Source organism: Thermobia domestica, chromosome 3 (assembly GCF_964235325.1).
Source record: "Thermobia domestica chromosome 3, izTheDome1.hap1.1, whole genome shotgun sequence".
In the NCBI taxonomy this organism is placed as follows: Eukaryota; Metazoa; Arthropoda; class Insecta; order Zygentoma; family Lepismatidae; genus Thermobia; species Thermobia domestica.
The window spans coordinates 322,396,452-322,408,746 of record NC_137456.1 but is presented as its reverse complement, the minus strand read 5'-3'; the positions used below and the strand labels follow the sequence as shown (position 1 = coordinate 322,408,746).

General features: G+C 34.6%; 1 long non-coding RNA gene across 1 annotated transcript in view; it reads left to right on the top strand.

Annotated features, from left to right (window-relative positions):
* The window catches only part of LOC145681888 (uncharacterized), a 28,954-nt gene that overhangs the window by 11,298 nt on the left and 5,361 nt on the right, over positions 1-12,295 (top strand). The window contains exon 2 of the long non-coding RNA XR_014130869.1: positions 4,184-4,276. This is a non-coding gene — a long non-coding RNA (uncharacterized LOC145681888). The remainder of the gene's footprint in view (positions 1-4,183; positions 4,277-12,295) is intronic.

Genomic DNA, 12,295 nt, shown 5'->3' with positions numbered 1-12,295 from the left:
GAGAAAAATTTATGGAAAAAAAGGAAAAATATTGAGGAATAAAACATTTAAAGAATCGAAACGAAAAATGCTATAAAAACATTGTTAAAAAGTAATTAGAATTTTAAATATAATTAACATTGGTTTATGTTTATTGTAAATGAAACAACGCGAAATTAATTTAAATAATCTAGGATCATTATTGATGTAATATATATATTGCTTGATTTAGTTGTATATTACTTTTTTTTCAGCAGCGAGGTTATACAGTATATTTGCGAGACCAATTTATAGTGGGACCTGAACCACTATAATGCCTTCCTTAATTCATCCCCCCTCCCGTGGATCGAACCCGAGACTTCGTGGACCGAAGACATGCGACTAGGAAGGGTGCAAAATCCATTGAATAAGTTTATTTATTTTTGAGAATATTAGTATAAAGCTAGTGCGTCAGGAACAGTGAGAAATAAACCAAAAATTCCCTAAAGAGTTTGTTTTGTTTTTGTAAAGAATGAATTCATGTTACCGTAGTGAAAGCATAAACAAATGCAAAACTATTATGTATACATTACTTGTTACTCAGAAGTGTTATTGTATGTTTTATTTTTTCGTTGAAAATGTTGTGTGTCTGCGGAAAATTAAATTTACATTAATTTATTGGAATTAAATACTAGAGATAACGTTAAGAAAAAATTGATATGATGAGGGAAGAGGAGGAGATTCCCTCGAACATGTGTGTTTATTTTATTGTCGAGGAAGTGTTACGATATTTTCTTCTCTTAGTTTTTGTGTTTTTGCGACTGATGCCTTTTTTCTCTACCCGTTTTACAAAGTTGGTATTTAAAAACCCAACTTATATTCAAGCCTCGGTAGATACTACGTCTTCAGTCCTACTGGTTCTGAGAGATGGTGAGAAAGTTGCAATTAGTCTTATTGGGGGAAGGGGGGGACGCTGAATCTCAGAGAAGACCATGTACCAAAAATGATACCAGGTAACATATGGAGACTGCGAACTTATTGTCTAGGATCTTAGTTAACAGAGTGAATGCCTTCTTAAATTAAAGAAGCAATTCTAATGCTTAGTTTTATTACAATTTTAAGAAGAAGTAAAGCAAAGAACATATACAAAACAAGTGAGTTACAAAGTATTGCATTCCTTGAGTTACAACTTATTGGTCTCATTTAATATAATCCCACTGAACAATTAGTTTTTTTTTTTTAATCCTGCTAGACAACGCGAAGTCCCAATCGTATTATGGAAATACTTCAGATGCTTAACCTTACTTTAATAACTTGCATTTGGGAGGTTATGCCAAATTGTAACGAGTCCAACTTCCATGCCGAAGGCTTACGACTAAGTCTTTCTGTAGACTGTCTCCTAAGTATTCCAACCACATCACCAACACAGTCTAAATAATTAAGAAATAATATCTTTACTTCTTGGCAATGAGTGACAGCAATCCGACTATTCAGGCTGAAGAATCACGTCGAAGGACCCGAGCTCGGGGATCTCTGTCGCTTAAATACTCAGATCGTCCTACGCCGGCCTTAGGACTTGACCAACCAAACCTGTGTAACAGAAGATACATACTAAATTGTTTAAACAATAGAGCAGATGACCCTAAATTTTAGCATATCAGTTGTGACAACAATCTCAGTGCTTTTCCAACCCTTTATTTCAATTTATCAATTTCATATTGGCTTCGATGTCCTGATGAACTCGGTAGGATTCGGCAGTACCAACTTTTTTTCCCTGAAGTTCAGCAGAATATGGAAGTTTTTTTATCTAGTTTTTAACTTTTGTATTTGTGAAATTAGTTCTTCATTTTAAATCGGTTTGAAGACCGTAACAACAGTATATTATCTGCATCTTAAAAGTAGTATAATCGTACAATAGTTTGCAGGACCTGCTATTTTCTTGCATTTGCTTAGATTTTGACCCTTGCCTTCGCAGCCTGTAAAACTCCACTTAAATGAAAGAGAAATAGTTCGTGGTTTCCATGTGTATCTTCAGAAAAATAAAGTACCGGACATGTTATTTCCTCTAAATCACATTTTATCCTTTGGCCACCATTGCAATCTCTTCCAGTAAATATGAAAGGAGGTTCTCTCTGATGAGCGTTATAGTAACTTCATCTAGGTCATCTCTCCTTGTACGGACAACTTCTACACCAATGTTCATCAGGATAATATGAGAGTGCTTCGGAAAGTAATGCCTCCAAGTCCACTACTTGGCCAGTAGTACTGTAAACATTCTGAACTGTTTATCATTAATGCACTGATGTTTAAGCTGCACTGATAGAATGTCACTTATTCCACCTTCCTATCTTTTCTTCCTCCAGAATAATGGAACAATCCATGGCATTCAGTGGTGACGTACGGTTAAAACAGTGGGCTGTCATTAAATTTCTGACTACAGAAGGTTGGGCGCTCAGGAACATTCATCACCGGCGACGAGTCGTGGATACACCATTACAAGTACCACTACACGTTCTCTCCTCTGCCAAAAAGAAAAAAATTCAAAGTTGTTCCATCTGCTGGTAAAGTGTTGTTGACATCCTGCCTATAATCCGGATCTTACGCCCTGAAATTTTTGGCTCTTCCCCAACCTTAAGGATCACCTTAAGGGGCAATGCTACAGTTGTGACATGGAGGTGGAAACAGGAGTTCGCGAGTTGGTGTTGCCAGCAGCCACCACAATTCTTCGCCGACAGCATGAAAAACCTTGCTTCGCGTTGGCACAAGTGTGTTGTCCGTAATGGAGACTATGTTGAAAAAATTATGCCACCATTTGTAGCTGACATTGCAAGCTTTCCATTGATACCTGTATTGGTGCTATCTGTCAAACACAAATAAAAATATCACCTTGGAGGCATTACTCTCTGAATCACCCTCCTATGATTACCTCCCCAACTTTAACCCAGCAAATATATGGGCTCATGGCTACTCGAAAGTTCATTCTGCAGTTAATACCAAAAAAAATCTATAAAAAACGAGAGTATGTCGGACAATATCAGGGTTTACACTGACCTTGGAAGTCAGAGAAATTAAAATGAGTCAGGAAAATGTTTCAAAATACGCCGAAAATCGGCTAAGTCTACTATGTTTCATGAAGAGTTAGGGAATTTTCTTTAGCAACGCCACAGTAGATGTGAAGAACACCTCAAATAATCAAGACACATTCAAGATGATGATGATTAGAGAAAATATTTAGAAAGATGGTTATCTTTAGAAATAAAAACATTGAGGAGCATCAAAAATTCAAATGATGCAGTGGAAAAACATAAGTTAGATTAAGTGATTGTAGATAATCAAAGAGATGGTCCAAATTATGTATCTACTTGTCCTATCTTTTTGTGTATTTAAAATGCCGAGATGTTAAAGATATCGTTAGTGTATTCTACTACTGTTTCATTGTATTACAAATACAGGAAGTTCGACTCTTAACAAGTATTCACAGGAAGAAAATAAAATAAACTTATACTGTATTTAAAAATAATAAAATGAGTGTTGAACCACTATGGCGATGGTAGAGCCTTTTCTTTTAGTATTTTATATATTTATTTTTTAATAATCCAACTGTAAAATATAGTGTTTGTGGTGTCGCAGGTCAGGGAAAATCAATACCAAAATTTCAGTTTGATCCCTGGCTATGTTAAAACTGTGAAAGTTACTGTAGTAACATATTCATGGTTAGAATTGACATATGTGATCACCCACTCCCACGCACACTAAAAAAAAAAAAAAAAAAAAAAAAAGCACTGTATGTATCCATCTTATTCGAGAATTCCATATCCAAGCTGTTTTTACATTTCCCATTTTTCTACATTTATCTTAAAAATGAAATGAAATCTTTGAGTTTAACCTGTCACGGTTATGCCCTTTAGACTAAGGGAGACAAGGATTAATGCAAGTGAATGATGACGGAAAAATTGGTGGAATGAGAATGTGGAAGGAAACGGGAGTACTCCGAGAAAACCCACGGATACGATGTTGTCCACCAGAAACTTACTTAGCCGGGGATCGAACCAGAAACCCCACGCAGCAAAGGTAAGCGCTCTACCACTGAGCTACCATGCCCCCTTACATTTATCGTAACATTAAATACTTTTTTTTTTTTTTTTTTTTTTTTTTTGTCATTTCTTTCTTTAAGTCGTTTTATCTTGGATGTGTATGTGTTTGCATGAGTTATGCTTTCTTGCAGCTTCTCGGAATCCAGTCACTGGAGACGGAATGGAATACATTGCTCATCGAAGTGCTTGGAAACAAGTTGAGAGCCCCAGAGCTAGAGACAAAGGTAAACTTGATATATCGACACTTAGTTTTGTATATTTTATATTTTCTCTTTAATACTAACCCTCAATAGATTGTACAGATAACAGAACATTTAACTTTTGGGGATAACGAATGCAATTTATCTCCGTTAGAATGCAGAAATCAAAATGCTACAGCTTATATATATCAGAAAATGAGAGAAGGTTATTTCTAAGAACCAATGAGATTCTTCATTTCATTTTTAGCAACTTTAATTTAATTGCATTCAGATCTTGACTTTTAATGAGAAGACTTTCACTTATTTAAAAATATAAACTATAAATTAGACACCTGCGCCACTCCCAGGACCGGATTTAGGCATGGGCTACATGGGCCCGAGACCAGGGCACAATTTAAAAGGTATTTTTAAAAGAAACGATAAAACTATTGAAGATACACCAACGACTCAATAAGATAAGCGAAAGCCATTTTTTTTAATAGCCGTCACTACGATAATATTGTAGCAGATTAGTCGTTGCAAATAGTCATAAGTCGGTTGGTTATTATGGTGGTTTGATCAGTTGTCGGTGGATATGCTGAAAAGAGCGGCAGTAGAGAGCTCAACACTCGTACTCCACTACAGAAGCGACTTCTCTGCAGGAAGTGTATGCAGCTGACATCGAGGAATATTCGTTTGTTGTTGATTGCCTTTATTTAAAAGGACTTTTAGCTCAAGAGAAGTTGAAGAAATGTCACTATCGCAACTTATCCGATTTCTCATATCGAAAAATCTTCAGGACTTATATCCTAACATAAGTATTTGCCTTAAAGTGATTTTATGTACACCTGGAACTAACTGTGCGGCGCGGTGAAAAATTATTTTCCACACTGTCAAGACTCAAAAAAGTATTTGAGATATACTCCTTCTCAGAAAAGACTTGTTCATCTAGCTGTTTTAGCCATTGAAAATGACTTGTCTGTTAAACTTGATTTTGATGACGTTATTGACGATTTTGCCAATGTCAAAGCAAGACGTGAAAATTTCAGAAATGTCATTTTGTAAATTTTTAGGTACAATAATATAACTTTATATCATTTAAGATTGTTTTATATTTTGCAGTCTTTTACACCATGCGATGTTGAATAGGTTAGGCAGAAACCAGGTAAGTTTTAATAAATCTACTCCAAATGCTGGTCAGATATAGGAATTAAAATATATTGCATAACGTGAGTAATAAGAAATATGAACAGTAATAACTAGTAATAGTAATAATTGTAATTTAGTAGCATAGAAGTAATATTTTAAGAAGTGGATCTAAGAGAATGGAAGTTTTGGAAAGCAATGCGTGGTTAGGGGCGGCAATTTTGCTAGGGTCCATGGGCACAAAACATGTAAATCCGGCCCTGGTCACTCCATATACATTTTAACACATAGTGTTATTTTTTTTTCTTTGTTTTCAATTCTATTCAAAACCTTCTCCACAACTCACGGATATTAAGTCCATTATTCCAATTCATCAGTTTCTCTCTCTCTCTTCTCTTCGTATCTACTCCTCTTCTCTCCATTTCCTTATTATGCTTCTTCTTTCCCTTTCCAATCCTTCCATACCTACCCAGTATATTCTCTTTGTCCTATTTCTCTCAAATGCTTATATGCTGCGTTATTATCCCTCTTTAATCTAACATCGTTCTTGTATTGTTTAATCCTTTCTTCTAATTTCTTCCCTGTTTCTCCTATATAACTCATTTCACATTCTTTGCACCTAATTCTATATACTATCCCTTCCTCACTTTTTTGAATCTCCGTTTCTCTTCTCATCCTTTTCAATAAATCTAATACTCTCCTACTCCCTTTCCTGTATGTTCTTACTCCTTTCTTCAATAGTTTCTTCAGGACTTCCGTTTCTTCTCCTTTACTTTCTATTTCAAGCTTTCTTTTCTTCTTTTTCTTTTCTCACTTTCTTTCCTTTCCTTTTTTTCTTCTTTCTTTCTTCAACTTGGCTCTACTGTATCCATTCTGCACTCATAAACTATGAAACTTCTCTATGTCTCTTTCTTTTCTTTTCTTCATAGTCTATCATTTCTATCCTTTTTTTCCATATTTTAGTAAAATTCCTTTTAGTCCCTTCATCTACATCTGTCAAAAAATAACACCTGCTGAGCATTCTGTCTTGTACCACGTTGTATTGAATCTCTCTTCTACCTTTCTTATTGTCATATTCAAAAAGTTGATTTTACCGTCTTGCTCTAATTCCACCTCTAGGATTATTTGTTTTTCTTTATCTTCGGTCCATCTCACAAACTGTTCAAACTGCCTCTTTATTCCTTTTCAAATTCTTAAACAATCATTCATACATCTGCAAAATATAACCAATCGTTCTCCTCCTCCTTCCTTCAGCTTTTGTTCTCATTTATTCATTTTAAAGAAGAAATGGAGCCTAATTAAAAGCTGATCTCTGGAAAGTATGTAAGAGGTGACACTCCCAAGTAGCCAGAAGAAGTGGAAGTCTGATGAAGACACAGCTAGTGAAGTGATTGTGTTTTTTATACTTTTATCACATAGCCTTGCTTAGTGTGTTGTTGTGTTTGACAATATGAAAACAAGACATGATATAATAGTTACGAAACAACAATATTTCTGAAACCTGTATCAACCCCCCCCCCCCAAAAAAAAAAGTTGAAAAATTAATGGTCTTCGATCTAAATGAGATTCCTCTGGCTATTGTGAAAATGAATTCTAAACTTATTACAAAACCAGTATGTTTTCTGATAAATCTTTCCTTCTCATCAGGTGTATTTCCAGATAGGCTAAAGTAAGCAAAAGTTATCCCCCTTTTCGCAAAAGGATCGAGAAAAGATATTGGATTATTGACCCGTTTCACAATTCTCAGTTTTCTCAAAAATCGCAGAATCAGCAATGAATAATCAGCTTACATACTATCACGAAAATTATAATCTTATATCTGATGCACAAAATGGTTTTCAGAAAGGAAAAACGATAGACATAGCTATTTTTAGTTATTTACAATGCATACGCGAAACATTAGATGTAAAGACTTCATGTACTGGAACATTTCTTGATGTAACAAAAGCTTTTAATTTTGTTCCACACGAAAAACTTAGACAAAATGGAACATTGTGATATTAGAGGTCACGTAAATAATAATTGATTTAAATCTTATTTAAAAATTCACTCACAAGCAGTTGAAATACGATTTATAAGTTGAAATAGAATAAGAAGAATATCAGAGACTAATAGTATATCTTCTGCAGTGCCACAAGAGTCAATATTAGGACAAGATCTTTTCTTAATACTCATTAATGATTTACCTCTAGCGCTACCATCAATAAAAACTACTCTTTCTCCTGACGATACAAGTTTGGCTATTGCAGCCAATAATGAAGGGGAAATGATCTTTAAAATTAAGGATTCAACAAATAAGTTAATACAGTGGTTTCAATACAACAAACTCAAAGTAAATTGAAACAAAATCATAGCCGTAAACTGTCATCATGTGAGAAGAAAAACCAGGAAACAGACAGGAAATTGAAATTGGAAATAATGTTATTAATTATCAATATAACTTAAATTTTTAGATTTGTCAATAAATGAAAATCTAAAATGGGACACTCATATCCAATTACTTGTCGTTTGACTATAAATATAATTAAATCTGTAGCAAGTGAAAGTTTTAACTGGAAATCCAATCGGAAAACGACAATTAGGAAGATCTAGGCACAGATGGGAGGACAGTATTAAGATGGATCTCCCAGAAACAGGAATCCAAAGTAGAAACTGGATCCAGTTGGTTAAGGATAGAAGTCGGTGGAGAGCTTTTGTGATTATAGCATTGAACCTCCGAGTTCCATAGGCCATAGAGTTAATTAGTTAGCAAGTGAAAGTACTGCGTAGACAGTCTACTCAAGTCTATTCGAGTTACATTAGATATGCAATAATATTTTGGGAAAATAGTACAGTTAGTAAACGTACATTTGTATTACAAAAAAGAGTCCATATACTTATTGTAGATGAAAAACCAAGAGATTTGTGTAAAGGAATATTTTTAAAAAAAACTTAAAATAATTTGTCAATATTCTACCATTACCATGTATATATCACATTTTAACCTTTCCCAAAGAAAACTTGAGCTGTATTCCAGAATAAATACTTACAACACTAGAAAGAAAACAAGACCTCCATATGTATCCTTATACTTCATTATAAAGGTCAAAGGTATGTGACAATTAGAGTATATAATAAATTGCTAACCATAAAACAGTGGAAGGTACGGAAAAATTTAGAAAACTAGTCAAAGAATTTTTACTTTCATTGTTTTTATTCAGTAACTGAATATCTCAATTAGAGAATGTACGTATATAGTGTGAAGAAAATTATTAATATACGTAGTATATGAAAATACTCTTAATCATCTGTACATCTAGCAATGTTGTAAATTTATACTATGTAGAGATAAAGGTAGTTTGGAACTCTCTGACGTATCCCAACCATACGTATAGCACGTATTCTTGCACTTAATCTATGAAAAAACAATAAAATAAAATGCATATATAATATAATAGGATGCGTTGCTATGACAGTCACTGAAGAGTACTTTGCTAGACAGGTGGTAGTAAAACTACAATGGTTGCTGGATATTTTGGGAATATCCTAAACCGGTTCAAAACATAGAAAATGGTCAAGATCTGAATATTGACGCACTTATATCAGTGGCGAGACGTTATCAACTTGCATGTATAAGCAGTTTAGGCAAAATTAATATATCACGAAGCAAATTATTATTATTATTATTATTATTATTATTATTATTATTATTATTATTATTATTATTATTATTATTATTATTATTATTATTATTATTATTATTATTATCGACATTACTAAATTGTGCTATTGGTTCAGATTGTAAGAATTAGTCACGATGTGACGAAAACATACCTTCATTTGCATTTGAGGTCAATTCTGCACCCTCTTTGTCGAAAACTTCAAATACGGAGTGACACATGTTGTTTCGTCGTCTTCAGCAATTTTCTTTCAGACAATTAAGGAAGCTCAGAGAGATTGTTCTGTGATTGTGTGCTACGGAAATAAGCTTTTATTATTTTTAATGAAAAGAAAGACCTCTCTATCGAAGCACTGGTTGAAGGAATAGTTAATATTAAAAATATGTAAGCTTTGATGCTTCTGGTAATCCTTCATAGAGACCACTAGTGGTGAGATACTGGCTAATTCTGAACACAGGTAGATTTCTGTTTTCATCTCCGAAGTATGTTACAGAAAGTTCCGACCGCAGTTGTGAAAAGTCAAAATGTGCTCCATAGAACATTTTTAAAGAATGTAAGGCCGAATTGGAAAAGTTGGTTGAATACTAGGTACAGTTTCGTAATTCGTAACTCCAATTTACATAAATTATACGTCCACAATTTCACAAAAGAACAAGCGCCCACAATTCCACAAATCAAAGCACAGTATGACGATTTTCTGTCACCCACAATCCATTGCTTCTTTCATGGGAGTCATTTTCGCTATTTTCTGCCTCACTTTTATCACAGAATGCATCAAATTGAATACGAAGTTCTCTCAGTTCACTCAAGCGAAGTTTATGTCAATTTTTTTTTCAAGCAAAGTTTATGTCAAACACTTTTGTTTGCAGTATTTTTAAAAGGATTGCTGACTTTGTCAGTTTATTTAAGAAAAATACGTTGAACAAAAATAAATAAAGTTAAGTTTTTGAACTATGTACCAACGATTCACCGTTTCACTGTCCCATTCTTTAATGTCGTTTTGTATGAATTTGAAAATTTGTTCAAATTCTGCTTTATATGTAAACGCAAACTCGATCAGCCTGCTATTATATTGCCATTGCGTTGACTGGAAAAAATGTTTTGTACTCTCCTACCCTCTCCGCATTGTTTCAGTACTAATTTGTGAGCATAGCAACCCCACAAAAAGAACCGGAGGGTATTTCTCTCAAGTTTTTGCAAGCCGTTATGTTGGCCAGTTATGGAAGAACAACCATTGTCTGAGCAGCAAGCTTATTTTTACAATTAAATTTAGTTACGTAACCAAAGAAATGCTCTATCAACTAGCAGCGGTCGGATCAATGTTTATATTGTCAACTCGAAGAACTCTTTCACAATCCTCATCATTAGTTGACACATACCTCAATACAGTTGGGAGTTGAGGTTGATCAGAAATCTCAGCCGTTTTATCCCTAATAATAGCGTCAAATGGTTGCTTCTCTACTTCCTTTATAATTTCTTTGTACATTACTTTAGCATTCGAATAGCTTAGATTATTTGAGTATCACTTGAAATTACTTTTAAAAACTTACTTTGGCTGTAACTGGTTAGCTAAACATTCACATTTTTGTGCTACTAAATGTAAAATTCTAAGTATTTCCCTGGTTGTCGCTATTCTGAGTGTCATGATGAACTCCGAATGAAAGCTCTTGTGAAGCTAGGAAAGACGTAGCATCAGTTAATTAGCTCTCAATATGTCGGTTCTTTCATTACATTTTTCCACGCTTAATTTCAAAACACTACTCAAAGAAAAATATAGTATTACCAAATTAGAAATTGTAGATGTAAAAATGTTTCTTTGAATTTTCATGTCTGTTTTTCAAATTCAAAAAGTTGTTCTCATCAGTTGTCACTTAATTCTTGGTCTACACCCCATCCGAAGAAAATAGATTACACAGCTTCTGTGTATACATAAGAACAACGTAAACATTTAAAAGAAGAGTACCAAGATTCCTGAAAATAAAGATTGTAATTCTTGAATTTTGCGCTTAGCGCAGGAAATTGTAGTGTAGTTGTTTATTATATCACATTTAACCAGTGGTGTTATCCAACTGGTTCGCATCGGTTTGCTAGAACGGGTTGTTAAAATACTCCGATTTCGCTTAACCTTTTGTTATACGCTGACATAACAGTAAATTTTACCCAGTTATACCCCTGAACAGTAAATTCTAGTTTAACTATCTTTGTTTATACAGCTACAGGTTTAAACATATGATATCTCAGAACAAGGTATAAGCGTTTATTTCTTAACCTCAAATGCTCGGATATCAAGAATGAGAATTGGTATCACGTGAGTGTAGTGGTGAGGGTTACTTATATTTGAAACATATACATACCGTTATCAACATATTGTCGATCCATTGCTGGATTAACGTTTCCAATATTTTTTGACAACCATCTGGGAGAAACGTCGAGAGGAAACACCCTCGCACCATCTGACTTTCACCTAGTAATGCGACCGTGTTGCTGCCAGTGAGGAAGAAATACGCCAACGTGTTTCCTCTCGACGTTTCTCCCATTGTGCGCTTGTTTCAATGGAGGCACAACGAACCCCTGTTTCCATGTCAAATTTTGCAGATGATCCCCATTGGAGATATTCCGATACGCCACTGGTGTCGCTACTATTTTTATTGCATTCTACGCATACGATTTGGTAGTTCAATTGTTTCTTCAACGGCTCTATGTGCATTATTAGCTGACATAAAGGCCTGCTACGGGTAGTTAGATACAAGTCTGCAACAACGCCCCTAGCGGCTAAATGGGAAAGGATATGACAAAGTTTGTCCTCTAAAAGTTGCATGACATTTAATGTCCTTTCGAACGATTCCAACAGTTATACCACTTTCCTTTGCAAATTTTGAAGTTGCCCCCCGTTGGGGGTATTCATGAGACGCCACTGGTCTCGCTACTATTTGTATTGTATTCTACACATACGATTTGGTAATGCAATTTTTTGTTTGAAGGCTCTACGTGCAGTATTAGCTGCGATATAGGCCTGGTACGTTCTTATTCAATTACCAGGTATAAACTTTGAACGGCGCAATACAAACTACGATTTATAACACATTACAGTTGCAAGCGTTAGCAGGTCCTGGTTACGCTAGAGATGGTATCACGTACTATTTTCGTCCTCATCGCTTTACTGGTGACAAGATAAATAGTGTATTTGTGCGCAGCTAGCATAGGTAGCTTTCAACCGTTTCAACTTCAGCATAAATGGCGTAAGCATGCAGTAAGTGTT